We start from the raw sequence: 14,022 nt of genomic DNA, 5'->3' as shown, positions 1-14,022 counted from the left end.
TTTGACTGATGAAATCTTTATCTAGGTGAGACCAATGTCAAACTTTACAATTCTATCAAAATAGTTTTAATTACGTGGTCCATAATCCTGGTATCAAAACACCAGAATCTTCTCTTTATTCACTTAGCACATCAAACCTTTCTATCTTTAATTACATGTGTTATTTTTTAAGAATCCACGACCTATTTAATTTTGTAACCAACCCTATATTTCATTCTTTTACTTATAGCTGGCACTCTATCCAGTTTCTCCTAAGAAAGCCCAGATAATCAGCATTTTAGGAAGAAGGCCACAGCTGCGGCTCTCAAACCTCAGTGTGCTGCAGAATCACCTGCTGGTCTTGTGTTGAAACAGACTGCTGAGCAAAACTACCAAAATTTCCTGACTCAGTAGGTCTGGGATAGAACCAAACAACTTACATTTCTAACAAGTTCTAATGTGATACTAAATCCATGGGAACCACCAGTCTACAGCAGTGCTACTCAGATTGTGGTTCTCTAGGAGAAAGGAAATTTAGAATAAGCATTTATTTACAAAGTTCCAAAGCAATTTGACAGTAATTTTATTAAATAATTTTTTAAAAGTCCTTGTTTTTTTCCATATTTTTCTTTTAACTTTTCTCATAACTCATTTTTCTTATACTTGAGAAAAGTATTAGCAAACAATGAATTAAAAAAAATTTTAAAAACCCACATAACTGGCCTTTCATCACAGAAAACTTGAAAACTTGCTCACTCCATCTTTCTGCCTGCCTGCCTGCCTCTGTCCTTCCCTCCTGTCTGGTGGTTACACTGAGTCAGACCTCCAGTATGATATTGAATAGAGGTGTTGAGAGCAGATATCCCTGTCTTCATACTTTTAGGCCTAAAACATGCTATCCATACACTCCTCTAGTATTCTAAATACTGCCTTTGTAAGTAAACTTGCAGGTACTTCATTTCATTAACTTTGCCTCCCAAAGAAATACATCAGCTTTTGCTAAAAATCAATAAAATAAACAGTCACATTATTAAGGTTTCTGGGTTCCCCCCCCCACCCCCGTAAAACAGTATTTAAAGGCACTTATCAGCTAAACAGATGACAGCCTATTTGCAACAAATCCCTTTTAGAATTTAGTAACAGGGAAAAGATTTTTCTCTTCAGAAAAACAGCTGTGTTAAATTTTAAATGAATAAGAATCAAATCACCCATTGCTTCTCTTTCTCCCATAACTGTTTGTGGGGATGTCAAGAAATGGGGATAAGGGAGCTTTGATGGCCTGAATAACTGATATCTTGAACAGAAAGGAAAGTGATAGCATCTTACAGTGTAGAAACATCACAAGCATTATAATTCTAGAATGTCTGACAAATCAACTTTTGGAAAACTCTAACTATCACTAACTTGTTCCACTTGACAAAGTAAATGTTTACTCTCTTGTTATCTAATTGTTGGGTTTTGAAACCTTATTTCTTTTTTGGCTGCACTGCATAGCACATAGGATCTTAGTTCCCTGACCAGGGATAGAACCCATGCCCCCTGCGCTGGAAGCATGGAGTCTTAACCAATGAACCACCAGGCAAGTCCAGAAATCTTGTTTCCAATTTGAGAATTTTCTAATGTCATTAAGACCTGACCTTCAACATCAACACTAACTTAGGAAGATGATACATCAATGTGGCTTGGTCTTAAATATTCACACAATAATGAAAGAATGAGTAGTAATACAAAAAATTTGAAACAGCAAGCAAAATAAATGATGGATATTTAGCTTTAAAAAGCATTACTTGATATTCAGTTAACTTATGTGTTAACAGTCAACGGCTGATAATATTTTGCATTCCTTGAACAGTAAGAGTAACCAATACAGAAAATTTAAAGATAACTATATATGAAAATACCCCAAAATTATATCACTGGTTATGAAAACAAGAATATTAGGGGGGGAAATGCTAACAAATGGATCCATTACCAGAAAAATTACACAAAAAGAAAATGAGTATCTCTCATCCACAAGAAATTGTGCCAAACTGAAGCGCTCTATACTAGAAAAATGCTTAGGAAGTAATTCCTCCTGAAACTACCAAATCTGAAATTGCCAACAGGCACCACACTTCATTGCCTTAAGTATTAATAAATCACCAGGAAGCAATCATGTGAAGGTAGCAGAACATGTCACATTTATCAATATTATCTGTCAAGACTTTTAAAAACCTTCTACCTCCCAGCCACGTTTGAGAATTTCATATAGGTGTCAAAGCCCTCAAGAGGTTACAGCAAGAAAAAAAGGGGGGTGGGGGCGGTTGGAGCAGGAAAATGGAGTGCTTGAGAACTACTGCTCTCAACCACAGTTCTCAAGCACTCCATTTCCCCGCTCCAACCGTTCCCCGCTCCCCGTCCTCAAGTTCTAAATGTGCATCTGAATTACCTAAGGATCTACGCAAAATGCATATTTCGATTCAACAGGCTGTAGGATGAAACATGAAACACTAAGGAGCTTCGAGATAATCATAACACCAAATCCACAGACCAAACTTTGAGTAACAAGGTCCCACACTAAGTAGACAGCTCATAAAAGGTACCTGTGTGGTATATAACCACTCTGGCAAAGTTTTTTTTAAGTTATACTTTTTAAATTTACTGACTATAAAGCCATTTTACCCCTAGATATTAATGACCCAAAACGAAAGCAGATGTATACACACAAATGCTCACAGCAGCCTTATTTGTCAGGGCCAAAATTCAATCAACAGGTGAATGGATAAACCCATGGTGTGTACATAAACTGAAACGTTATTCCACAATAAAAAGGAATGAATAACAATACATGCTAAAATATGAACCTCAATACAACTATGCTGAGTAAAAGAAGCCAGACCAAAAGAGAAAATACACTGTATGATCTCATTTATGTGAAAGTCTACAAAACACAACCACTAATCTATACTGATAGAAAACTATCAGTATTTGGGGAGAGAGGCTTATAAAAGGGTATGAGGAAACAATTACTGGAGGTGATAAATATGTTAGTTATCTTGACAGTAGTAATAGTTTCACAGGGTAAAACTGTACATGTTAAGTATGTGCAGTTATGTGTCAATTATACCTGAACAGATCTATTTTTAAAAGACATCTGTCAAATACGAAATTATGGCTAAAATAATATCACTAAATATAACATAGATATATTTTAACTTTTTGAAAATTACATGTAATACTGTAATACTCCAACTTAAAACAAAAAATTTATATCTGCTCTTTGTCCTCAGTCCTGGCACAGAGTTCCTAAAACCCTTGGAACTTCCTTAGGGATGGGATTGATAAAAGTGTCTCAATATTCTTAACGAATCCCTCTCAACCATGTCTGGTTAATGTTAACTGACAAGTGGAAAGCACCTAAGGATGGGAGCTGGTTGCCAGGAGGTCCAGGATCACATGATTAGAGGACTGGAACTTTCAGTCCATTCCCACCACCTCTGGGAAGGGGAGAGCAGTTGCAGAATGTTGATCATCAATGGCCAATGATCTAATCAACTGTATCTATGAAACTGATGCCTCCATTAAAAAAAATCCAAAAGGCCTGTGTTCAGAGTTTCCAGGCTGGCGCACATGTGGAGGTGCTGGGAGAGCGGCACTCTCGGGGAACACAGGGACGCCATGCCCCTTTCCTCATACCCTGCCCTGTGCATCTCCTATCTGGTTTCTGGTGTCAGAATTGAGTTGAATTGTAACACACTCCACTGGTGTCAGACAATTACTTGTTATAGGGGGGAGCACCCACACTTCTCAATAAATGTTAATATCACATATACACAACCGTATGCCTATATTAAGAATAAGAAACCTCGCCCTTTGGGAAGTGGGAGGTGGAAGGTGACTCAGAGGGCCCTTTAGGATCTTCCCAGTTCCAAGTAACCACTGAAAATATGTACTAGAGAGTAGCTAAGAAATTCAGTGGTGATCCAGTGAGAGAATACAACCTACAAAAAGAAATCTTGTCTGTACAATACACCTGCAATTTTGCTAACTGTATTAATAAATCTGGTCTTGCAGAATACAAAATTAGAGTAGATACCATTTGTGTGTCTGACTCCCACCAATGTCACTCAACGGCCATCGTCTCCTAGGATGTGCGCTGCCACCCACCAAGTTGGTAAATGGCCCCGCCTTACTCCAACCACAGTCAACTGGATCAGGCTAGATCTCTCCGGGAACTAGGCCAATATTTTATCTCCTTGAAAGTCAGAAATGAGAATGAATCACTACTCTTGGCTAGAGATGCCTGCTTAAGTAGAAATAAATTTAGAAGCTATGGGATGGCCACCTTTGACCAGAAGGAGGCCAAATCTCTCTAACTCCCTTTAAAGAAAAAAATAAATGAAACAAAAACATTTTAAAAGAATAATATCCATTACTAAATAATCGATAATTTTCAGATCTAAAGGGAAAATCGCATTTTTTTATTATTGGAAAATCCATGAAAGATCATTTGAAAATATTCAATCCTCATGACAGAAATGCTGGAGATTTTTATATATTTTTATGTATTAGGTATAATTTATATTCTGTTATAAATACCTATTTTGTTTTCTACATCTATAAGTCAATCCTGAATAATGTACATCTTATTTAATGAAAAAACACCTGAGACATCCACATTTGTTTTGTCAGAAACAAAATAAAGACGCCCATCATTTCCACAACTACTTAACATGGAATTGAAGGTTATTCTGGTACACAATTAGAGGTATACTATTTGGAAAAGCAGAGGTAAGACAATCTCTATGAGCAAGTGATATGGTACCTGTATCTCAATAACCCAACAGAATCTATTCAAAGACAAGCTGCTGTTGTTTAGTTGCTAAGTTGTGTCTCACTCTTCTGCAACAAGTATCAACAATTAAATAACTTAATAAAGTCACAGGATAGAATATTAACATATAGAAGCCAATAACTCTTCAAAATAAAAATAATTACAAGGTTTAATACAAAAGGAGATGACATTTACAAAAGCAATCAAAGAGATAAGATTCCTAGAAATAAGCTTAACCAAAATGCATAAAACCAATATAAGAAAAATGTTCCTGAATGATACAGTCAAATAGACTTCAACAAATGAAGAAACAAACCATGTTCAGGGATAAGAAGTCAATATCACAAAGATGTCAATTCTCTATAAGCTAATTCTAAAATGTATGGTGAAATTCCAAAAAAACAACATTTTTTTCCTGGAGCTAGAGAAAATAATTATAAATTCACATGGAAAAATAAATAAGCAACAATGGTAAGAAAAACTCTGAAAAAAAAAAAAAGAGCAATAAGAATGGGAGAAGTAAACCAAAACTGAAAAAGACACATGCACCCCAATGTTCACTGTACCCTAATATTTACAATAGCTAGGACTAGGAAGCAGCCTAGATGTCGTTCGGCAAATGAATGGATAAGTAAGTTGTGGTACACAGACACAATGGAGTATTACTCAGCTATAAAAAGGAATGCAATTGAGTCCATTCTAATGAGGTGAATGAACCTAGGGCCTATTATACAGAGTGAAGTAAGTCAGAAAGAGAAAGAGAAATACTGTATACTAATGCATGTATATGGAATCTAGAAAGATGGTACCAACAATCCCATGCACAGGGCAGCAAAGGAGACACAGACATAAAGAGCAGACTTTTGGACTCATGGGAGAAGGAGAGGATGGGGTGATTTGAGAGAAAAGCACTGAAACATACACATCACCACATGAAAACAGATAACGAGTGCAAGTCCAGTGCATGAAGCGGGCGCCCACGGCCAGTGCTCTGTGCCAATCGAGAGGGACGTGGGGGATCGAGGTGAGAGGGGACACTGTATACTCACGGCCGATTCATGCTGATGTATAGCAAAAACCATGACAATACTGTAAAGTAATTATCCTTCAATTTTAAAAAATGATTTTTTTAAAAAATGAGAAGTGACCAGCCCTATCAGATTATTTTTTAAATGATAAGAATATAAAGATAAAATGCCTAAGAAAATTCAAATATGAGGAAAGTCACAACTCAATCTAAGGAGAAAACATGATTTCTTAAAAAAAAAAAACAACGGTGTTTGGACAATTAGATATTCCTTTTTTGATGAAAAAAAAAATGGATCTACAGAATGAGTACCACACTGTACTATATTAATGTCCTAACTGTAAAACAAGAACAAGTTAGGCAACTCTTAACTATGCCATTGTTTCTAAACACAATTCCACTGCAACAGAGGCCAACAATACATTGTACTTTAGTGCTTAAAACACAGACTCTTCCTTAAATTCAATACATTTATATTCTTCAATAACATGTTTCCATCTAAAAACTTTAAGAATCAATGGATAAAATGCTGCATTTCACAACAGTACAAACTCAGTATTGGGCTTTTAAAATACCTCCTTAGACATCTCAGAATATTTAGAACTCTGTGATTCATATAAAATTAAGATTACCAATGGAAAAAAAACCGTACTATCTACTAAAAACAGATTCTTAACCTTTTCTAAGTCATTCAGCCCATTAATAATATAATGATTGGACAGAAAGAGGAGACATATATATAAAACTGTAGTTAAAAAAAACAAATCAGTAAGTTCACAGACCCCATTAAGTCTATCTAGGTCCCAAAAACATTAGTTAAGAAACCCTGATATAAAATTGAGACTTGACTGAAATCTCTCAATTCACAATGCATCGAAATTGTTTCTACTGTCACAAATCTGCTGAAAGCACCATTAGAAACCGCTTTTCCAGCACACTGGCCTCATCACTATCCTTGTCTCTAGTCGACTGTCGCTGCTGCCACCCCCCACACGCTGCCCGCCACAATCCATCTGACAACAATGATCTTTCACAAACAGAAGCCTGATGATGCATCTCCAAAAGCCGAATGCCCTATCACCAAGCTCAAACACTATATCCTCTAAAATGAGAGAGAGAGAGAGACAGCGTGTGTGTACATGGAGAGAGTTTAATATAACTTATGACTTATCACTACATAAGGAGTAAATAATATATAATACCTGTTGCTAAATTACAGTAGTGTTTTTCAAACTGGGTTGAACCCCAGCAAATCATGAAATCAACATACAAACACAAATGAAAAGGGGAAGAAATATATATGCATAGCCAATTCTCATTACTCACAAATTCCATGTCTGCAAATTCACCTACTTGTTAAAATTATCTGTGACCCTAAAACCAACACTTCAAGTACTTCCCACTGATCCGTAGGTTTCCAGCTGAGGTCAAACAAGGCAATGTTCTGATTTCCTGTTTCAGACATCATACTGTAAACAAGTGTCCTTTTAACGTTCTATTTAGTGTCATACTTTTCACATTTTTGTCGGTTTTTTTTTTAATGATATCATTGTTTACCCCCCTCGCCCGAAGTATAGTGAAATGCTGTCTAATGTTTCTGAGCAGAAGGCAGCTATGATGTGCCTTACAGAGAAAGTATGCATGTTAGACAAGTTTCATTCAGGCATGAGCTACAGTACTGCTGGCTGAATTCAATGAATCAACAACAGGTGAAAGTATCTTTAACAGAAAGATATGTAACAAGGTTATGGATTAATTGCTTTATGGCAGAGCGCGAGGAAGAACTTAAGAGCCTCTTGATCAAAGTGAAAGAGTGAAAAAGTTGGCTTAAAACTCAACATTCAGAAAACTAAGATCATGGCATCCAGTCCCATCACTTCATGGCAAACAGATGGGGAAACAATTGAAACAGTGACAGACTTTATTTTGCGGGGCTCCATGACCACAGCCATGAAATTAAGATGCTTGCTCCTTGGAAGAAAACTCATGACCAACCCAGACAGCATAATAAAAAGCAGAGACATTACTTTGCCAACAAAGGTCTGTCTAGTCAAAGCTATGGTTTTTCCAGTAGTCATGTATGGATGTAAGAGTTGGACTATAAAGAAAGCTGAGTGCCCAACAATTGATGCTTTTGAACTGTGGTGTTGGAGAAGACTCTTGAGAGTCCCTTGAACAGCTAAGAGATCCAACCATTTCATCCTAAAGGAAATCAGTCCTGAATACTCACTGGAAGGACTGATGCTGAAGCTAAAACTGCAATACTTTGACCACCTGATGCAAAGAGCTGACTCACTGGAAAAGACCCTGATGCTGGGAAAGATTAAAGGCGGGAGGAGAAAGGGACGACAGAGGATAAGATCGTTGGATGGTATCATCAACTCAATGGACGTGAGTTTGAGTAAACTCTGGGAGTTCGTGATGGACAGGGAACCCTGGCATGCTTCAGTCCATGGGGTTGCATAGAGTCGGACATGGCTGAGCGACTGAACTAAACTGAAATACTGTGACCAGGGGCCAAGTGGGCCTAATCCTGTGTTTCCTCTAAGAGCAATGGTTCGGTATTCACTACTAATTGTTCATGGCAACTTTATAGAACTACTGCAAAAAAATGGAACCTAATTGTATATTAGTACGTATGTATGTGTCAAGCTGCACTTTGAGTACAAACACACTGAGTTTACAGCCGAAAAAGTATGAAAGCCAATGAACAAGAACACAGGAGAAGAAACCCTGAAAGGAATGGTAAAATAGCAAGGCAGACAGGCAGAGATCATGGGCACAAGTACTAACCCTTTTTCCTATCTAGAATCACAATCAGCCATGAATTGTGATTTGATTGGTAAACTTAGCAGAAAGCCTAGACATGTATTTTACAAAAGCATCCCAGATAATGAGATGTGTGGCCAAGATGAGAGCCACTATTCTCCCTTCTAAACTGAACTGACGGTTCTCACTGGACAAGCAGCATTAGGATCACCTAGGAATTGTTAATAATGTAAATTCCCTGAGCCCCATTGCACAGTGACTGAATCCTATTACTCTGGGAATGGAGCCCAGTTGATTAGTGGCCCAGGTGATTCTGAAGCATGCCAAAGTCTGAGAATCACTGACCTAAATCTTTTGGTTTTTTTTTTTCTTGAGGTATTCTGAAAGCCCTGATGATGCTAAAGGATAATTGCTACTTACCAAAGCACCTCTAATGTATAACCATCTTCTTCCTAGTACAGTACTTTCTTTATGGAAAGCACCCCATGTGCTTTAAACCAAAATAAGTAAATCTGCACACTGTGTAATAATCAAGCAGCTCTGTTTCTTTAGACCATCCTCCAAAACACAAAAGTGTCTTTCCTCCAGAACTCTTTTAACAGGCACTATTCTTAACACTAGTTTGCCTGTCCTAAGAAGTGAACTTACATGAGACCACAAAAATTCTTTCAACCCTCTAACAACTTTTGTGGGCATCACACGCTTCCCAATACAAAAAGTAATAACGTGAATCTTTAAAAAACTCACGGCATGCTAGCATATGGAAATAATTTAAAAACTAATTTGTAACAACTATTTAAACAATATATTAATCAACTAGCTATCAAATTGATATATACTGCTGCTGCTGCTAAGTCGCTTCAGTCGTGTCTGACTGTGAGACCCCATAGGCGGCAGCCCATCAGGCTCCCCCGTCCCTGGGATTCTCCAGGCAAGAACACTGGAGTCGGTTGCCATTTCCTTCTCCAATGCGTGAAGGTGAAAAGTCAAAGCGAAATCGCTCAGTTGTGTCTTGACTCCTAGCGACCCCATGGACGCAGCCCAGCAGGCTCCTCCGCCCATGGGATTTTCCAGGCAAGAGTGCAGGAGTGGGGTGCCATCGCCTTCTCCATCACATATACTACTCCAATTCAAAGGATGTCCCCTTGTGACACAAATTCCCACAGTATCATTATTATCTTCCACATAGCACACTAACCCTCATATGAAGTTATCTGTGTACTCTTTTCTGTGGGACAACAAGCTGAAGACAGGTAACAAATACATCTCATCCCTTTCCATATGTCAAGCACAATGCAAACGTTTCTTCTCTCAGCAAATATTTAGTGAGCAACAACCATATGCCATTCACTGTACTAGATCGACACAAAGGTTGCACAGACACTGTTCTTGTGTTCATAGAGTTATTTTCAGTTCAGTTCAGTAGCTCAGTTGTGTCCGACTCTTTGTGACCCCATGAATTGCAGCACGCCAGGCCTCCCTGTCCATCACCAACTCCTGGAGTTCACTCAGACTCACGTCCATCGAGTCCGTGATGCCATCCAGCCATCTTATCCTCTGTTGTCCCCTTCTCCTCCTGCCCCCGATCCCTCCCAGCATCAGTCTTTTCCAATGAGTCAACTCTTCACATGAGGTGGCCAAAGTACTAGAGTTTCAGCTTCAGCATCATTCCTTCCAAAGAAATCCCAGGGCTGATCTCCTTCAGAATGGACTGCTTGGATCTCCTTGCAGTCCACGGAACTCTCAAGAGTCTTCTCCAACACCACAGTTCAACAGTCAATTCTTCGGTGCTCAGCCTTCTTCACAGTCCAACTCTCACATCCATACATGACCACAGGAAAAACCACAGCCTTGACCAGATGGACCTTTGTTGGCAAAGTAATGTCTCTGCTATTTTACTGAATGAATAAACATCACAGACATCTACAGTGGAAGTCTGACAGAAGACAAAGTGTATGGAAGGTCCATCTTACCAAAGCTCTATCTGAAATAAGACAGCTTTGTTCAAAGGGATACCCTACTGATGCTCTTCTAACCCAGGATGCTATTTAAAACTAAAAATAATTGTTAGAGAAAATACACACAGACAAGTCACTTAATCAACAGTCAATCTGACTTTAATATATTTTACATATAGGAAAATAAAAGTCCTACTATGAACAACGCAATGCTTACTAACAAAGCAAATTCCCACATGGGAATTGAAGTTAAGGTTTGATAACCAAACTTCAACAGAAAACTACAATATGCCAATTCTCAATTCCTCCAAAATTTTAAAGGGAAGAAACTTAAAATCAAAATTACCTGATTTTATGACTCAATCGATTAAGAAATTAACACTAAAGTCACGTATTACTCACTTACAAAATGAATACAAGAGAAAAACTTGTCCACTTTACCAAGTAAAAAGCATTTGTTTATTTCTAAGCATACACACATGATGCTACAAATAAGCTGCCTCTATAGAGTGTCTGGAGTTGCAGGAAAGGACATTTAACTTTTTTATGTATATTATATTTGGCTATTAAGTTTTTAATCTTTAAATCATGTGGGCCAAATATTTTTCAACTTAAAACAGCAAGACAATGTCTTAAACAAAACAAAAAAAACCTCCGTTTATAGTAGCATTTCCTTTATAATAATGGGGATAAAATCTGTAGCCTGACTATGTATTTGGGACAAGTATGATACAGGAATGCAACTGCCATTCAGGCTACAGAAACTCCTCAGGGGTTCTGAACCTCATGTCATAGATCCCCAAAACATCTAAAGAAAGAACTGAGGGGGGTCCATGAACTTGGGTGAGAAAATAAATCATTTTTCTAATTCATTAACTTCTAACAAATTTAACATTTTCTTCAATTATTAACAATAGGTAACAGATCACAGTAGTACTGGTAATACCTGTGACCTAGCAAAACCCAATAGACATGATAAATATTTTCATTTGTCATGTTACAGAGGTTGCATTTACTAAAATACTTAGGATTATTTAAGATAATCCTAAGATAATCAGACTCAACTCTAGATCCCTATTATGTTAATAAAGAATGCAAATTAAAATTGTTTTAATATTTTGATAATTTATTTCAATATAATTAGTTTATGCATTTAGAACATCGTTCTGAAGAGTTTCAATAGATTGCCAAAGGAGTTCAAGTCACCAAAGAAAAAAAGGAGCAGCCTTGGATATAATGGTTCTCAATTTAACTGCTCACTAAAAAAATTTGATGGAGGGAAGATGTGCAGGTTATCCCAGTTTGGAATGCTACCAGAAATCAGTGGGTAGGAGACTGATGAGACAACTATCCTGGCGTGCATGGATAGTGTTGGTTCATACAACCAACTACGAACTGAACTTCAAAACTGTCGCAGTTTACAGCAACATCTAAAAGATGAAATAAGTGACAAGATTACCCTCTTCAGTTCAGTCGCTCAGCCGTGTCCGGCTCTTCGTGACCCCATGAATCGCAGCATGCCTCCTGTCCATCACCAACTCCCGGAGTTCACTCAAACTCACGTCCATTGAGTCAGTGATGCCATCCAGCCATCTCATCCTCTGTCGTCCCCTTCTCCTCCTGCCCCCAATCCCTCCCAGCATCAGAGTCTTTTCCAATGAGTCAACTCTTAGCACGAGGTGGCCAAAGTATTGGCGTTTCAGCTTTAGCATCATTCCTTCCAAAGAACACCCAGGACTGATCTGCTTTAGAATGGACTGGTTGGATCTCCTTGCAGTCCAAGGGACTCTCAAGAGTCTTCTCCAACACCACAGTTCAAAAGCATCAATTCTTCGGTGCTCAGCTTTCTTCACAGTCCAACTCTCACATCCATACGTGATCACTGGAAAAACCATAGCCTTGACTAGATGGACCTTTGTTGGCAATGTCTGTGCTTTTCAATATGCAATCCAGGCTGGTCATAATTTCCCTTCCAAGGAGTAAGCGTCTTTTAATTTCATGGCTGCAATCACCATCTGCAGTGATTTGGGAGCCCCCCAAAATAAAGTCTGACACTGTTTCCACTGTTTCCCCGTCTATTTCCCATGAAGTGATGGGACCAGATGCCATGATCTTCGTTTTCTGAATGTCGAGTTTTAAGCCAACTTTTTCACTCTCCTCTTTCACTTTCATCAAGAGGCTTTTTAGTTCCTCTTCACTTTCTGCCATAAGGGTGGTGTCATCTGCATATCTGAAGTTATTGATATTTCTCCCGGCAATCTTGATTCCAGCTTGTTTCTTCCAGCCCAGTGTTTCTCATGATGTACTCTGCATAGAAGTTAAATAAGCAGGGTGACAATATACAGCCTTGACGGACTCCTTTTCCTATTTGGAACCAGTCTGTTGTTCCATGTCCAGTTCTAAGTGTTGCTTCCTGACCTGCATACAGATTTCTTAAGAGGCAGATCAGGTGGTCTGCTATTCCCACCTCTTTCAGAATTTTCCACAGTTTATTGTGATCCACATAGTCAAAGGCTTTGGCTTAGTCAATAAAGCAGAAATAGATGTTTTTCTGGAACTCTCTTCCTTTTTCCATAATCCAGCAGATGTTGGCAATTTGATCTCTGGTTCCTCTGCCTTTTCTAAAACCAGCTTGGACATCTGGAAGTTCATGGTTCACGTACTGCTGAAGCCTGGCTTGGAGAATTTTGAGCATTACTTTACTAGCGTGTGAGATGAGTGCAATTGTGCAGTAGTTTGATCATTCTTTGGCATTGCCTTTCTTTGGGATTGGAATGAAAACTGACCTTTTCCAGTCCTGTGGCCCCTGCTGAGTTTTCCAAATTTGCTGGCATATTGAGTGCAGCACTTTCACAGCATCATCTTTCAGGATCTGAAATAGCTCAACTGGAATTTCACCACCTCCACTAGCTTTGTTCATAGTGATGCTTTCTAAGGCCCACTTGACTTCACATTCCAGGATGTCTGCCTCTAGGTGAGTGATCACACCATCGTGATTATCTGGGTCGTGAAGATCTTTTTTGTACAGTTCTTCTGTGTATTCTTGCCACCTCTTCTTCTATCTTCTGCTTCTGTCAGGTCCATACCATTTCTGTCCTTTATCGAGCCCACTTTTGCATAAAATGTTCCCTTGGTATCTCTCATTTTCTTGAAGAGATCTCTAGTCTTTCCCATTCTTTTGTTTCCCTCTATTTCTTTGCATTGATCGCTGAGGAAGGCTTTCTTATCTCTTCTTGCTATTCTTTGGAACTCTGCATTCAGATGCTTATCTTTCCTTTTCGCTTCTCTTCTTTTCACAGCTATTTGTAAGGCCTCCCCAGACACCCAGTTTGCTTTTTTGCATTTCTTTTCCATGGGGATGGTCTTGATCCCTGTCTCCTGTACAATGTCACGAACCTCCATCCATAGTTCATCAGGCACTCTATCTATCAGATCTAGTCCCTTAAATCTATTTCTCACTTCCACTGTATAATCAT

The 14,022-nt window shown here is 38.5% G+C and overlaps 1 protein-coding gene across 2 annotated transcripts in view; it reads right to left on the bottom strand.

Annotated features, from left to right (window-relative positions):
• Nucleotides 1-14,022, bottom strand: part of EPC2 (enhancer of polycomb homolog 2) — a 129,519-nt gene that overhangs the window by 102,570 nt on the left and 12,927 nt on the right. The gene's annotated exons all lie outside the window — the stretch shown is intronic.

This window comes from Capra hircus, chromosome 2 (assembly GCF_001704415.2).
Source record: "Capra hircus breed San Clemente chromosome 2, ASM170441v1, whole genome shotgun sequence".
In the NCBI taxonomy this organism is placed as follows: domain Eukaryota; kingdom Metazoa; phylum Chordata; class Mammalia; order Artiodactyla; family Bovidae; genus Capra; species Capra hircus.
This window is presented reverse-complemented; position numbering and strand designations above follow the sequence as displayed.